Source organism: Rhipicephalus microplus, unplaced genomic scaffold (assembly GCF_043290135.1).
Source record: "Rhipicephalus microplus isolate Deutch F79 unplaced genomic scaffold, USDA_Rmic scaffold_15, whole genome shotgun sequence".
Taxonomy (NCBI): Eukaryota; Metazoa; Arthropoda; class Arachnida; order Ixodida; family Ixodidae; genus Rhipicephalus; species Rhipicephalus microplus.
In genome coordinates, this window is record NW_027464588.1 from 10,323,998 (window position 1) to 10,337,698 (window position 13,701).

The 13,701-nt window shown below is 46.3% G+C and overlaps 1 protein-coding gene across 1 annotated transcript in view; it reads left to right on the forward strand.

The window, feature by feature from the left end:
- LOC119186919 (uncharacterized) overlaps positions 1-13,701 on the forward strand; it is a 70,235-nt gene that overhangs the window by 29,739 nt on the left and 26,795 nt on the right. The gene's annotated exons all lie outside the window — the stretch shown is intronic.

Below are 13,701 nucleotides of genomic sequence, written 5' to 3' on the forward strand. Positions count from 1 at the left end.
TCGCGAAGTCCACAGCTCTTTCGGAAGTGTACTTTTGTTGTTTTTTTTCGTACCGTGCCATGGCATCGATGCTCCTCGGGAGGGTTTTTTAGCGTGTTTTTCGAGTGCTTTGTCGCACCGTCCACGGCTCTTTCGCGGGAGCATTTTTGGCGTTTTTCCGTGTACCATGACATTGCGGCCATGCTCCTCTGAAGGAGTCTGTTTTAGCGTGTTTTTTGAGCACCACGTCACAGCCTCTGCGGCTGTTTCGCGGATGCACTTTTCGCGCTTTTACCGCGTACCATGCCATGGCGTCCATACTCCTCGAGAGGAGTTTTTTCGCGTGTTTCGCAGCGCGACGTCACCGCCTTCGAGGCTCTTTTGCAGAACCGCTTTTGGTGATTTTTCCGGTCTCAGTGACCGAGCGTCCACGTTTGTTTGGAGTATTTTAGCGAGTTTTCGAGCTCTATGTCAGAGCGTCCATGGTTTTTTTGCAGAAGCTCTTCAGCCGCTTTCTTTTTTGTACTGTCCCACAGCATTCATGCTCCTCGGAAAACGTCTTTCCAGCGTGGTTTCGAGTGAGATGTCGCAGTGTCTGTGGCTTTTTTTGTAGGAGCTTTTAGCGCTTTTTCTACTTACCGTGCCTCAGCGTCCCCGCTCCTCGGGAGGAAATCTTTAGCGTGTTTTTAGAGCACTAGTCACAGCCTCTGCGTCTCTTTCGCAGAAACATTTTTGACGTTTTTCTGCGTGTCGTACAAAAGTTTCCACGCTCCTCGGGGGGAGTTCGTGTGTTTTACCAGCACAACGTCACAGCTTTTGCGGCGCCATTTGCAGAAACCTTTTTAACGATTTTTCATGTAGCGTGCCAGACCTTCTACGCTCTTCAGGAGGAGTGTTTTTGGCGTGTTTTTCGAGTGCCTTTACAGCATGTGCAGCTCTCTCAAAAGTTCTTGTAGTGCCCTTTCACGTGTATACCTTGCCAAAACTTCGAAAAAGCCTGGGCAGAAGTCTTTTAGCGTCTTTTTTATTCACCGTCGCAGGGTCTACAGCTGTTTTCGCAGCTGTGTAGTTTCGCAGCTGTGTGTGTTTTTCGCAGCTGTGCACCACGTCATGGGTTCTCCATAGGACCTGTTCATTTCAGCGTGTTTTGCGCACACTGTGTCAGATCACAGACGGCTGCTGAGCTCGAGTTCTCTCAGCACGTTTTCCCTCCAACGTGAACTTCAGCGGTTCCTGAACAGGAACTCTTTTAGCATTCTTTGTGCGCATCATGTAACAACGTCGTTGCCTCCTCTGTGGCAGCGGTTGCAGCATTCTTCATTTCTCCGCGTACTATGTGACAGCACAGGCACGATTTGTTGCGGCAGCTCTCATTTGAAGCGCTCCTTCGCATACTACGTGAGAGCAGCAGCAACTAACTTGGGTGGCTACGAGTGAACAATAGTGTTTTGCACTCGTCAAAACGCTAAAAGTATGTTACATTGGCGATGACATATGGGCTTTACAGTGCATATGTGACAGGGGACGAGGAAACAGATGGAAGCAATGTGGTTCACGCCTCTGCCCTCGAGCACAGCAGCTAGTCCCTTCACCCCACAGTGTAAGCAGAAGTGTACTGAGAACACATCCACCAGTTATTCAGCGATACTACACTAAAGACTCCAGCGCCAAGCAGGTTCTTCACTTCATGCAACACTTACGAAAGAAGGCATGATATTCACACTCCTACAAAGCAGCATACAAATTGACAGAACATCAATACTCTGCTTCTACACCGACAGTCTAGAACCTCTGTCCACTTTGAAACATGCTACCGAGGACAAACTTGGATTTGGTGAAGCATGCTGTGGAGCAAAATTTTTGGCCGAGATCCGCAACATTAATGAGAGGTGCATCTACAGCGCTACGTGTCGTCTGTCCCTCTCGTGTGTGACTGCCCCACGTAAATTATTATTACCAACCAACTAACTCGGCAACATGTCGTAGCGCCATAAGGCAACAGTCCACGCAGTTGCCGCGTGTGATGGCAAGCGTGCTATTGTGTTACTAGACGACTAGCGACAACTAGTCGTGAGGGAAACGATGGTACCTTATCGCGAAGGTTGCTTCACCACATCCCACTCAGCTGAATGCAATAGGGGTCATTGCTTGGCCAACTGAATTGGGACCCTGTTCAACGTCGAAATGTTTGACACATACAAAAGTGCCCGCAGCTTTTTTGCTGGGGCTTTAGGCAGCTTTTGCATTCACTTCATGACAGGGCCCCAATGGCTCTTCTGCAAACCCTGACTAGTCCAACTTCAGAGCAACACCTCTACTCCTTCTGGTACACACTCAGAAAACCTCTACATGCATGATTTTACCCTACGAACTAAGCATGCATCAGCGCATGGCCTCCGAGATCACGGTTTGGAAGATACAGTCTTGGAGGCCATGACAAATGCAGGATGCCTGGTGCTGCCACCAGAAGAACACACAAGAGATGCGGCCTGCATCTGTTTACTGCGCTTTCTTTCCGAGTACACTGGGGGCACCGAGCAGCCTGTGTGTGTTGTGCAGTACGCAAGCCTCCTTGTCTTCTTTACCGTGAAACATGGCTGCACTAATGGCGAGCCTACTGTGATATTGAGACGTCCCCCGCTACGCCACCGGTTACCAAAGAGAGGGAAGACAACTCATCCCCTTTTTATCCGGTTCCCTCTTGGATACGTGTCTGAAACACTTCTCACATACAAGGATTCGTGCTGGGGCCGGGAAGTAAGAGACACTACGACCTGTTCCCGTTTACTGATTCATTTAAATTATTTTTAACTTAAAACATCGTATACCGCGTACATAAACCACTACACGAAATTATAACACAAGATTTGGACATTTGCGACATTCGACACAGGGCAGGCACATAAAGAAAGTAACTGTAACAATACAAGGGGATGCATAAAAAAAGACGACGACACAAATGATGAAGTTATCAAGTATTAAAACCGCGCAATGTCTCAATATGCCGGATCTTTTCCCGCAAAGCTCGTTTAAGTAAGGGAAGTGAAGTTCGTCTCACAGAATGTCCATGTAGTCGGGGCCTCGGAGTTCGCTGCTCGAATCGGGGCCGAAGATAAGTTCTTGGCGTCGAGGTCTGATCTGTCCAATTCTCCAGCGTCTTCATCGTCTTCGTCATCGTCGCCTACATCGTGCCTCTCAGTGATTTCCATCTTAGCTTCTCTACCATCTCGAGCTCATCGCATCGTCTCTCTCTGACCTCTCCTCGCATCGCATCTCTGATCGCCCGTATCGTCTCGTAGTCCCTTTTTGTAGGACCCGACTCCGCCCTACCGGGGCACCAGACCAGTCGCTACTATCGACGCGGCATAATTTCTTGTAAGTCGCTGTGTATCATCTTCGTCGGCCACCGCGCGGCCCGCACCAGTAGAAAACCCTCTCACAAACAAAGCCGAGCTAGTAACGATGTACAAACTCAAGCCTCAGAGAGAGAGAGAGAGAGATGGGCGAGCTGTCCCAAGACACTTTAATTACGGGCGAACAATTATCCCGATGCTTCCGGTACTTGATGAGCCGATGTCCAGACCAAGTCTCAACGTTTCCATGCAGCTCGGTGTCTCCCGCGAAATTCTCCGTAGCCGCCGCTTCTTCGTCATTCAACGCCGCGGGCGGCCATCCGTGCAGAGCGCAGTAATGAGTCCTTGAGCCACGGAGGCTGACAGAAGTCAGACCGGACCCGGCACAGGCGCTGTGGCTGGGTTGCATTCCCCGAACCGACAAAAGGCTCTCTGCTGTTCCCCCATGCCACAAATCTGAAGGGTGCGCGCGGATTACCTCCACTGTACACTGTCACACTGTCTGTAGACGACAAGGCGCCGCCCGGTCCTCGTGTTTGCGCGGGGGAGCCCGTGAGAATAGTAGAAATAATCCATCCAGGTACTCCACTACGGAATGCCCATTCGTTACATCGAAGGTTTTCTTTTCCCGTTTTTTATGCGTGGGTTTGAGAAACGAGCGAAAAAATTTTAAAAGGACCGGGGTTCAGTCCGTGTTTTCGGGAACGTCACAATCTCTTTATCTTGCAGAAGAATTTCCCCAGCGGGGAAATTCAAGCACGAGAAATGTGGGCGCATAGCGCCTTCGACTTGCGCAGCGAAATTGAGACATTGCGGCAGTCCTAGGAATACGGTAAGCGAACACAGCACACTTGTGATTCAGCCCTGGCGGCAGCTCGTCGCCGAGAGGAACCAATCTGTGATTGTCGCTGTATCATCACCCACCACGAAGCAGTTCGATTCCGTGTTTCGACCGTGCACAACACACTTGAAACCTTCAGAATCACCGCAGAAACTCGTGGATGATGCGTGGACAAAACGCACACTGGTCACAGCTGCTCGTCGGATGGTTTGGCATGGAGCATTCAGTCATGTGTGCGGAATGTTCACTACCATGCGAGCACAACACACACTTCGCCTGCACTGTCCACTCCCGGCACAACCAAACAGAGGATACACACATTTCAATACGCTTTCATTCCACACATGCACAATGACCGTGTAGAAATTACAGGATATAAAATGGCATACAACATTGCGGACTCTTATGACCCTAGCCGATCCCCGAGCGCTCAGCGTCTACCTGTATGTAGACTTCTTCCCTGACTACGAGTGCCGGACCCTCGTTGGATGGTCCGAACTTCCACCTACTCAACTCAGTCGCGGAGTGAGGCATGTGCGAAGCTATCAGACAAGACCACCGCTGCGCATGTCCGGGTTTGGTGCGGTGTACATCGAGTGTGTTGCACTTCCCCTTTGGCCCCACAAAAACCACCCCGTTGCGATATAGGCATTCCTTAATCTCATCTAGTCTCTCTAACGTTCGGTCTACCACCGTGTCGACCACGACTCCGACAACTGCCTCCTCAGAAAAACTGTTCTCATCCAACTCCACATCTGCTACTCCTACTGGTAATGCCTCATTGTCTCGTCGGACCTTCGAGGTAGAAACTGCAGATAAACCGTCTGTATCCGCTCCAGCAACTTCGACAGCTTTTGTTTCACCCAGTGGCACCGGCGTGCCAGAGTTCCCCCCAAACACACACTCGCTCAATGGCGGAACGTCGTCCTCGATCACGGAAATTGCATTAACCACATCTGCACACGTTTAACCGGGACTCGTTTTTACTGAGCTTGTTTCCTCGCGAATATTTACAACCGCGATTGACCTCTGCGCGTCAACGTTATGGGGAGGAGTTGCGTCTAGATATCCAGATTAAAATTTTATCACCACCTCCTTGTCTTTATGAATGCGGCTGCCACCCGTCGAATTCCACTTTCGTCGCCGGTACCGGTGGCATTCTTGCCGAATGTGACCGAACCTGCCACAGTTAGAGCACCCGCCGGGATAAGGCAGCCGCTTCAGGAATTCCTGCCGATTCTGTTTCACCTTATTGCGTACTGCCAAGCTCCCCACAAGTTTGTCGAGGCGGTCAAGGTGGCTATGCATCTCATGAACATCCGTGTCCTCTTCTACATACTGAATGGGTAACGAATGGCTCCACGACGCTTTCTAATTCTGTTCCTCCTTCGCTGCTATGGCAATGACCTCGTCAAACGTTTTAGGGTCCCGAGAGAGAAGAAATCTGCGGACCGGATCCCTCAGGCCTAATAAAATTTGTGAGAGCAATTGTTCGGCTAGAATTTCGCAGCGCAGTGAAGCTTTCACCGGATCCTGACTATCGGAGCTCACCAGGGTGGCGGTCCCGAGGATGCGCAAGCGACTTGCAAATGACCGCACCTCCTCATCTGCCTTCTGCCTCGCGTTTCAAAACCTTTCCATTTTGAAGATAAGTGGCTCCGTATCGAACCTCTTGAGTACCAAATATTTGAACTAAGAAAATTTTGAAGCCGCAGCGACGCCATCATCCCACCACCTAAAATCGTGCGCCGCGCTTACCATCTTGCATCGTGCTATGCAGATCAGCTCATTATCCCGCCATCCACTCAAGCGACCAACCTGCTCCAACATTTTCAAGAAAACTCTAATATCCGGACCCGTATCGCCTACCGTAAACAACGGAACCATGTCCGCTAACATTAACGTGCTCTTTTCTAGTGGATCGTCTCTGTCGGTCATCTTGGTAGCCTGCTCGTTCATATTGCCGCCTCTCCTTCCCTAGTACGAGGGTGAAATCTCGCACCGTCGCCCCAGCAGTAATCCCACCGCTGCCCCCCTTAAGACGTCCCCCGCTACGCCACCGATTACCAAAGAGAGGGAAGACCACTCAACCCCTTTTTATCCGGTTCCCTCTTGGATACGTGTCTCAAACACTTCTCACATAAAGGGATTCGTGCTGAGGCCGTGAAGTAAGAGACGCTACGACCTGTTCCCGTTTACTGATTCATTTATTATTATTTAAAACATCGTATACCGCGAACGTAAACAACTACGCAAAATTATAACACATGACTTGGACATTTGCGACATTCGACACAGGGCAGGCACATAAAGAAAGTAACTGTAACAATACAAGGGGATGCATATAAAAAACACACGACGACACAAATGATGAAGTTATCAATTATTAAAACCGCGCAATGTCTCAATACGCTCCGCACACGGTGAACCGCGACTCGTTTTTACTGAGCTTGTTTCCTCGCGAATATTTACGACCGCTATTGACCTCTGGGCGTCAACGTTATGAGGAGGAGTTGCGTCTAGGTTTCCAGATTCAAATTTTGTCACCAACTCCTTGTCTTTATGAATGCGGCTGCCACCCGCCGAATTCCACTTTCGTCGCCGGTACCGATGGCATTCTCGCCGAATGTGACCGAACCTGCCACAGTTAGAGCACCCGCCGGAATAAGGGAGCCGCTTAAGGAATTCCTGCTGATTCTGTTTCAGCTTATTGCGTACTGCCAAGCTCTCCACAAGTTTTTCGAGGCGCTCAAGGCGGCTATGCATCTCAGGAACATCCGTGTCCTCTTCTAGGTGCCGAACGGGTAACGAATGGCTCCACGACACTTTCATTCTATTCCTCCTTCGCCGCTATGGCAATGGCCTCGTCAAACGTTTTCCGGTCCCGAGAGAGAACAAATGTGTGGACCGGATTCCTCAGGCCTAATAAAAATTGCGAGAGCAATTGTGTGGCTAGAATTTCACGCCGCAGTGAAGCTTTCACCGGATCCTGACTATCGGAGCTCACCAGGGTGGTGGTCCCGAGGATGCGCAAGCGACTTGCAAATGACCGCACCTCTAGCACCCTACTCCGCCCTACTGGGAAACCAGACCAATTGCTACTATCGTAGCGGTATATTTTCTTGTAAGTCGCAGTGTATCATCTTCGACGGCCACCCCGCGGCCCGCACCAGTAGAAAACCCTCTCCCAAACAAAGCCGAGCAAGTAACGATGTACAAACTCAAGCCTCAGAGAGAGGGATGGGCGAGCTGTCCCAAGACACTTTAATTACGGGCGAACAATGGTACCGATGCTTCCGGTACTTGATGAGCCGATGTCCAGACCAAGTGTCAACGTTTCCATGCAGCTTGGCGTCTACCGCGAAAATCTCCGTAGCCGCCACTTCTTCGTCATTCAACGCCGCGGGCGGCCATCCGTGCAGAACACAGTAATGAGTCCTGGAGCCACGGAGGCTGACAGAAGTCAGACCGGACCCGGCACAAGCGCTGTGGCAGGGTCACATTCCTCGAACCAACAAAAGGTGTTCTGCTGCTCCCCCATGTCACAAATCTGAAGGGTGCGCGCGAATTACCTCCACCGTACACTTTCACACTGTCTGTAGACGACAAGGCGCCACCCGGTCCTCGCGTTTGCGCGGGAGAGCCCGTGAGAATAGTAGAAATAATCCTTCCAGGTACTCCACTCCGGAATGCCCATTCGTTACACCAAAGGTTTTCTTTTCCCTTTTTTTTGTATGCGCGGCCCCAGTGAAAAACCTGTATAATTTCATACAGGATCCGCATGCTTCAATACAGGGGTTACAGGGGTTAATACAGAAGCTGTGGGAGGACCAAATGTGGTATATAGGGCTTATACAGGACCTTCGTGGTGCTACGTAGGAGCTGAATGGGACCTGGGCAGAACATATAGGAAAATTTAGGAGCTATGTAGGAGCTAAATGGAACCGGGGAAGAACATATAGGGGTATGTAGGAGCTATGGGAATGCTATGTAGGTCACATCTAGCACAATATAGGAGCTAATGGGGCTGAATAAGGCCATTTATAGGACTTGCATAAGGCTCAATGTCACCCTTAAGAATGAATGTGGAACATGAATAGAACTTATTAGACAGAATATTTAGGCAAGTATAACTTTCACTGGTATTGAAGTACCCAAATTTTAACTTCTTCAGCTTTATTAGTTAGCTGTACAAATCTCAAGAAATCACCAATTTTAATTAGTATATATCATGAGATGCAAATATAAACTACAGAAAATAGGTAAGTATATCATATATTTACCAAAGTAATTTCATTTGTGATCACCTTAGTCGTATGCATACTTACATTTGCACAATTTACGTCATGATATTTATGCAAAAGATCATTCAAATGTATTTGTGCAATGAATAATCCTTTCATTAAACTGGTAAATAGTGAATAACTTCCTATTATACACACAATACACAAAAAATATAACAGACAATTCAACCTGAATTAGATTCCGGAGAGGTACGTACACGTAGTCTCACTCACATGCTCTGGCATTGCCTCAAGGCACAAGCAGCCAGGATTACCAAGGAAAAGTGCGAATGAGCTCTATGCACCTCAGATCTTGAGGCACAGCTCTGCGCTATCTATAAGAGGGCATGACACGGTCGTGGGGCAAGGCCTCTCACTTCTGACGTAGCAGCTGCCCTCTGTGCTCTAAACACTGAAAGACCTCAATAATGCCATTCATCAATCTATACTTCCCCTCAATAAAAAAAGCACATAAACTTTATCATAAAATGTTAAAAAAGGTTTTGCAGTGCTAGGTTGTTGAAAAAAAACTACGTCAAATTTTCAGCTTAAGTTTTCACGCAGTGCTTGAAATGGTCAATCGGAGAGTTTCGTTGGCTTGGCACAAGCTTGCTCATTTAAGAACCCTACTTGGCAGTGTTTATTTGTCAGAATATGAATAAGAGCAAATAATTGTCAAACTTTTATTCCGAACTTTTGAAAACAGCTTGTTGAATGTACGTATGCATGTATGCACCAGCCAACCATGTATTTCCAACGGCACTTATGTATTAAAACAAAATTGGTTCAAATATTCAGTTCAAGTCTCAATGCATTTCTTTAAATAGTTCAATGGCGTTTTGGTGGCACAAGCTTGTTTGCTCCTGAAATGTACTTGGCTGTACTTATTGCTTAAAAGCTAAATAAGAGCAGATAGTTCTCAAGATTGTGTTTTGTGTGCTTCCATCTTAACCTTTGAAAACATGAAGAGCTCAAAAATGCCACATCTCTTAACTCAATTAGTTTTATATATATTTTTTTCTGAAGTAACTCACGTAAGACATGTATAACATTCCTTTGAAATTAGAAGGGCCTAAAAAGGACCGTAAGTTTTTAGCTCAATTACTTTTTGATTCTTTCACATGAAGTAAACAATTTTTATTTTGTATATGTCATGACAATAAAGTATATCCCAAAGTATATAAGATATATTCCCAAAACCTTTTAGTTACATTTCTAATTAGCTTACTTGCCCACATGTTCAAGTCCATTTACGAAATTTGTGCTGTCTACAAAAGCCAATTCATACAAATGTTGTAAATGTGCTACTGATTGATGTTCCTTAATCTTAACGTAAAAGAGTGAATTACGCAACTATATCGGGCTAAATTATGACATAGTTTAGAATACATGTGGAGGATTTTTGTATAGGTAAAATAGCCTTCAGCCTGCTCTTGCTTGGTATATATTTTAGTGTTTGTGTCAGAGTGTAATTTATGTATGTCTATGTTATTTATTATGTTTTATGTCTCATTCATATGACATGTGAAAAGGTTTTAAAATTTGAGCACTTTGTAATAAAGTTTTGAGTCCGTGTAGCAAATTGCTTTCCACTCAAAAAGATTAAAAACATGTTTCATTATTTTTACATATGAAGTGGTCAATTCTGTACGAGTCAGATTCAGGGGACATGCTTCTACTCCCGTACAGTTAATATATAAAATCTCGAAATCGAATCAATGCAAGGCAAGAAAACATTAAGATAGCCTTGTACTATTGGTGCAACATACTCCCCACTCAGTACAACTAGTACATCAAACCTCAAAAATAAACATTGACACTCAGTACAGCTACTACAGGAAACCTCAAAAAACAAACATCGCCATAAAGCAAGGCTAGAAAAAATAGCTGCTGCTATTGAGGTTTTCTGCTTCTTAATACAAAATGATGCATGGCTTCTATAACATACAGGCATATATCCACATTCCACAGCAATGGAATGCAGAGCCATCACGTAATTTATTTATTTGTTCATACACACACCCCTGCCAGGACAATAGTTGCAGTTACAATGCTGTAATATACAAAAGCACAAATAACAAGGCCATCAAAACGATTACCTTAAATGAAGATTTTAAAATGCAACAAAAAATGAAAGTCAGCTGTTTACAAATCATTGGTTTGCCCGATACTGAAATACACCTAAACTGTTCAGCCACCTCACAGTGTGACACAATTGCAGAAATACCATGAAATAAGTTCATAAAAAAGCAATAAAAGTCATTTACACTTGTTACATTCACATTTTTTAGCTTGATTGCATGCTTATGTTTTATTATTGCAGACATTGAAATGTGGGTGCTTACAACAACGAATTGTTATGCTTCGCAGGATCATTCACACTTATAATCACATTCAGGAACCTCTCTCTTTCATATATTCCAGTGTATGTACAATCTGACATTGCATATGGACTGTTGCTTACCGGTCACACTTGAACTGCTTTAAAAAATTTTGTTCTACTGGTAGTTGAAATCTCGAACTACTCTACATACTGCTTTTCCAAAAGTTTGTTGAGCAAATTACAGAACTACATCACCTGTTAATTTGTTTTGTATTGCCATATTCTTTCCTCAAGTTTTGTCATTGCCCTACTTTACTGCCAGTAATTCTCAACACAAACCGCACCTGCGATGTTCAAGAAGCTTTAAGACTGCAGTAGATCACTTTGTCAAGAGAACTCCCACTTCTGAACATTGCAGAATATTCTGGAACCTAGGTAACTGCTAACGAGAATTCTAGAATAGTCGATGGTAAATGTATAAACGCTGATGCACCTAACCACTTGCCAGTTAATTAACGGCCAACGTTCTGTTTACTGCTATCAGTGCCAGTGAGAATCGCTGTAATCTGACCTTCAGTTTATGGGCCACAAGTTTAGCCAAATAAACAGTTTCATCTCGCAATCACAGTCTGCTTCCATTGTCCCCGTCACGCCCCCGTGACATCTGGTGGAAGTGCTGCTTCTTTCATTTGCTAGACTTCCCCGTCAAGCCGTGAACCCATTCTACGTCGCGGTGAAGACGCCCACGCTGGCCACAAGCAGCGAACAAGCCGCAGGCAGCAATGTTTACCACCAGAGTACGAACCTCTGGAAAACAAGGCTCGAAAGACCATAATGGCCGTAGTGCGGGAAGAACTTCGCTGAATGTTTCTGTCATGCCAGCCACAAGTTTCATCGATCGCAGACATCGTCAGACAGAAACTCCGGCTCTAAAATATTCCTGAGACATCGCAACCGCAAATCCAAGCCATGAGCTATGCTGCTGCTGCCCGACACTACACTCCACCTCGACGTCCACGAGAAGAGGCTGCGAGGCTGCGCTGATGCATTTTTGTCACCAGACACTCCCACTGCCATACCGTCCACCCACTGGCCAGTGCTACGCTCTGGCAAAAACCGACGTGTGTTGTGCCCCCGAACTCTCTGCTACTACTGCGAAGAAACTGATCACACCTACAGCCGCTGCCAGTACCACCAAATAAGACTGTGTGGTTTCGCTATCGAAGCGCCAGTCCACAGTGGTGTTAAAGAATGCGCGCCATCACCGACTACCTCGCAGCCACACTGTGGACACCCCGAGAGTCCTTGCATTCACCTTCACCTGGTCACTACATGTCACCTCACTGCCGGTTTTACACTGGCTAGGCCTGGGGCCGGCCGTTTGGCTCATATTCGGAAAACTAAGCACAGCAACCTATAGAGGCGCAGTTGCTGCAGGACGAACAACCGAAGAACAATCACTGACGGCGACAATACCGCTACACAACTTCAAGAACCCATCACAACCTCAACATAGTTTCGACGTGGAAACTTCGCGGCCAGAAGATCTGATGACGCAACGTCGAAACAGTGGTACAAACCATCGTAGCCGTGATTTGATGCCATGACCCAACCTCAACACCAGGCAACGAACTAGCAACCTCGACGTCCTCATCAATGGCCACAGCGTCAGAGCTCTCGTCGTCATGGGAGCTGACTATTCCGTCGTCAGTAGGACGTTCGCTGTGAGGTTGAAGTAAGGGACTGGTTTCGGGGCTTAAGAAGGCCCGCAAACCCGTACAGCCACAGGTAACCTAGTGACACCGACAGAAATCTTCGGCCAAGTTCATCGTTGAGAACATCGTCCTTTGACATGGCGCTCCAGAGCTTCTCATCACCAACAGAGGTACAGCATTTACTGCTGACCTGACTCAGGCAATCCTGAGATAGAGCCAGACAAGCCACCACCTTACAACTGCATGCCACCAATAAACCAATGACTTAGCGTCTGTTTGGTTATATGGTTCATGAGAAATTTGCTACCCACTTCTGCTACTTTTGTGAACAGAGACAATATTTCTAAATAAAATAAATCAGAGGTCAGAAAAAAACAAAGCCCAAAGTGGGCTACCATCCTGATTTGAAAGCAAATCACTAATGAAGACTCTGGCAAGGAAGGGCTTGCACATAACCATTGTACCATAAAACACCACCAAATATGTCAACATAATGCATGTCACATTTCATGTCAACATAATTCATGACACACCGATTGGGGATACCAACGACAAAAGACTACTACAGTAAACTCTAGTTAAACGGACCCTGAAAGGACAAGAAAAATATGTTCCATTTATTAGGAGTTAAGTTTACTGACCGATCACCAATCTTGCAACTGAGTTTATACCTAATCATATTAGACGCATTTGTTCCTTTTAAGCAGCAATTTATTTTAGGGGAGACACTGCTCTTAGATGTTTCTTATTTCTTGATTGAGTTTGATGCCACAGTCATGTCTCTTCGGATGCCTGCTGATGTCCTCTCCACATCAGGTTCTGCATTCAAGTATATTAGGCACGCTGCAGTGAAATAGAGCAAAAACAAGATAAGTATTTTACTGAGTAAATGTAATAGACATTCCTCAAGGACGCAAGCACCACCAAACAGGCGCACAAGCTACTTGTTCATGGGAAAGTGGGTACGCCACAACAACTGCCATGACAAGCACACTGCCTTCACACGTTTACTTTTGAACCTGTATCGTGTCAGCACTTTTGAAATCAAGCTAATTTTGCAAGGTGCAGCATATTGCAGTGTATTCAGTCGTGAATTTCTGCGTTCACCTTCAATGATATCTGTGATTTCTACTGTCAAGTGTTTATGTGTGCCACTGTTGAACCAGCTGAGTGGCTCTGAAGTATCGTTTTTGTTTTGTTTTTTTTC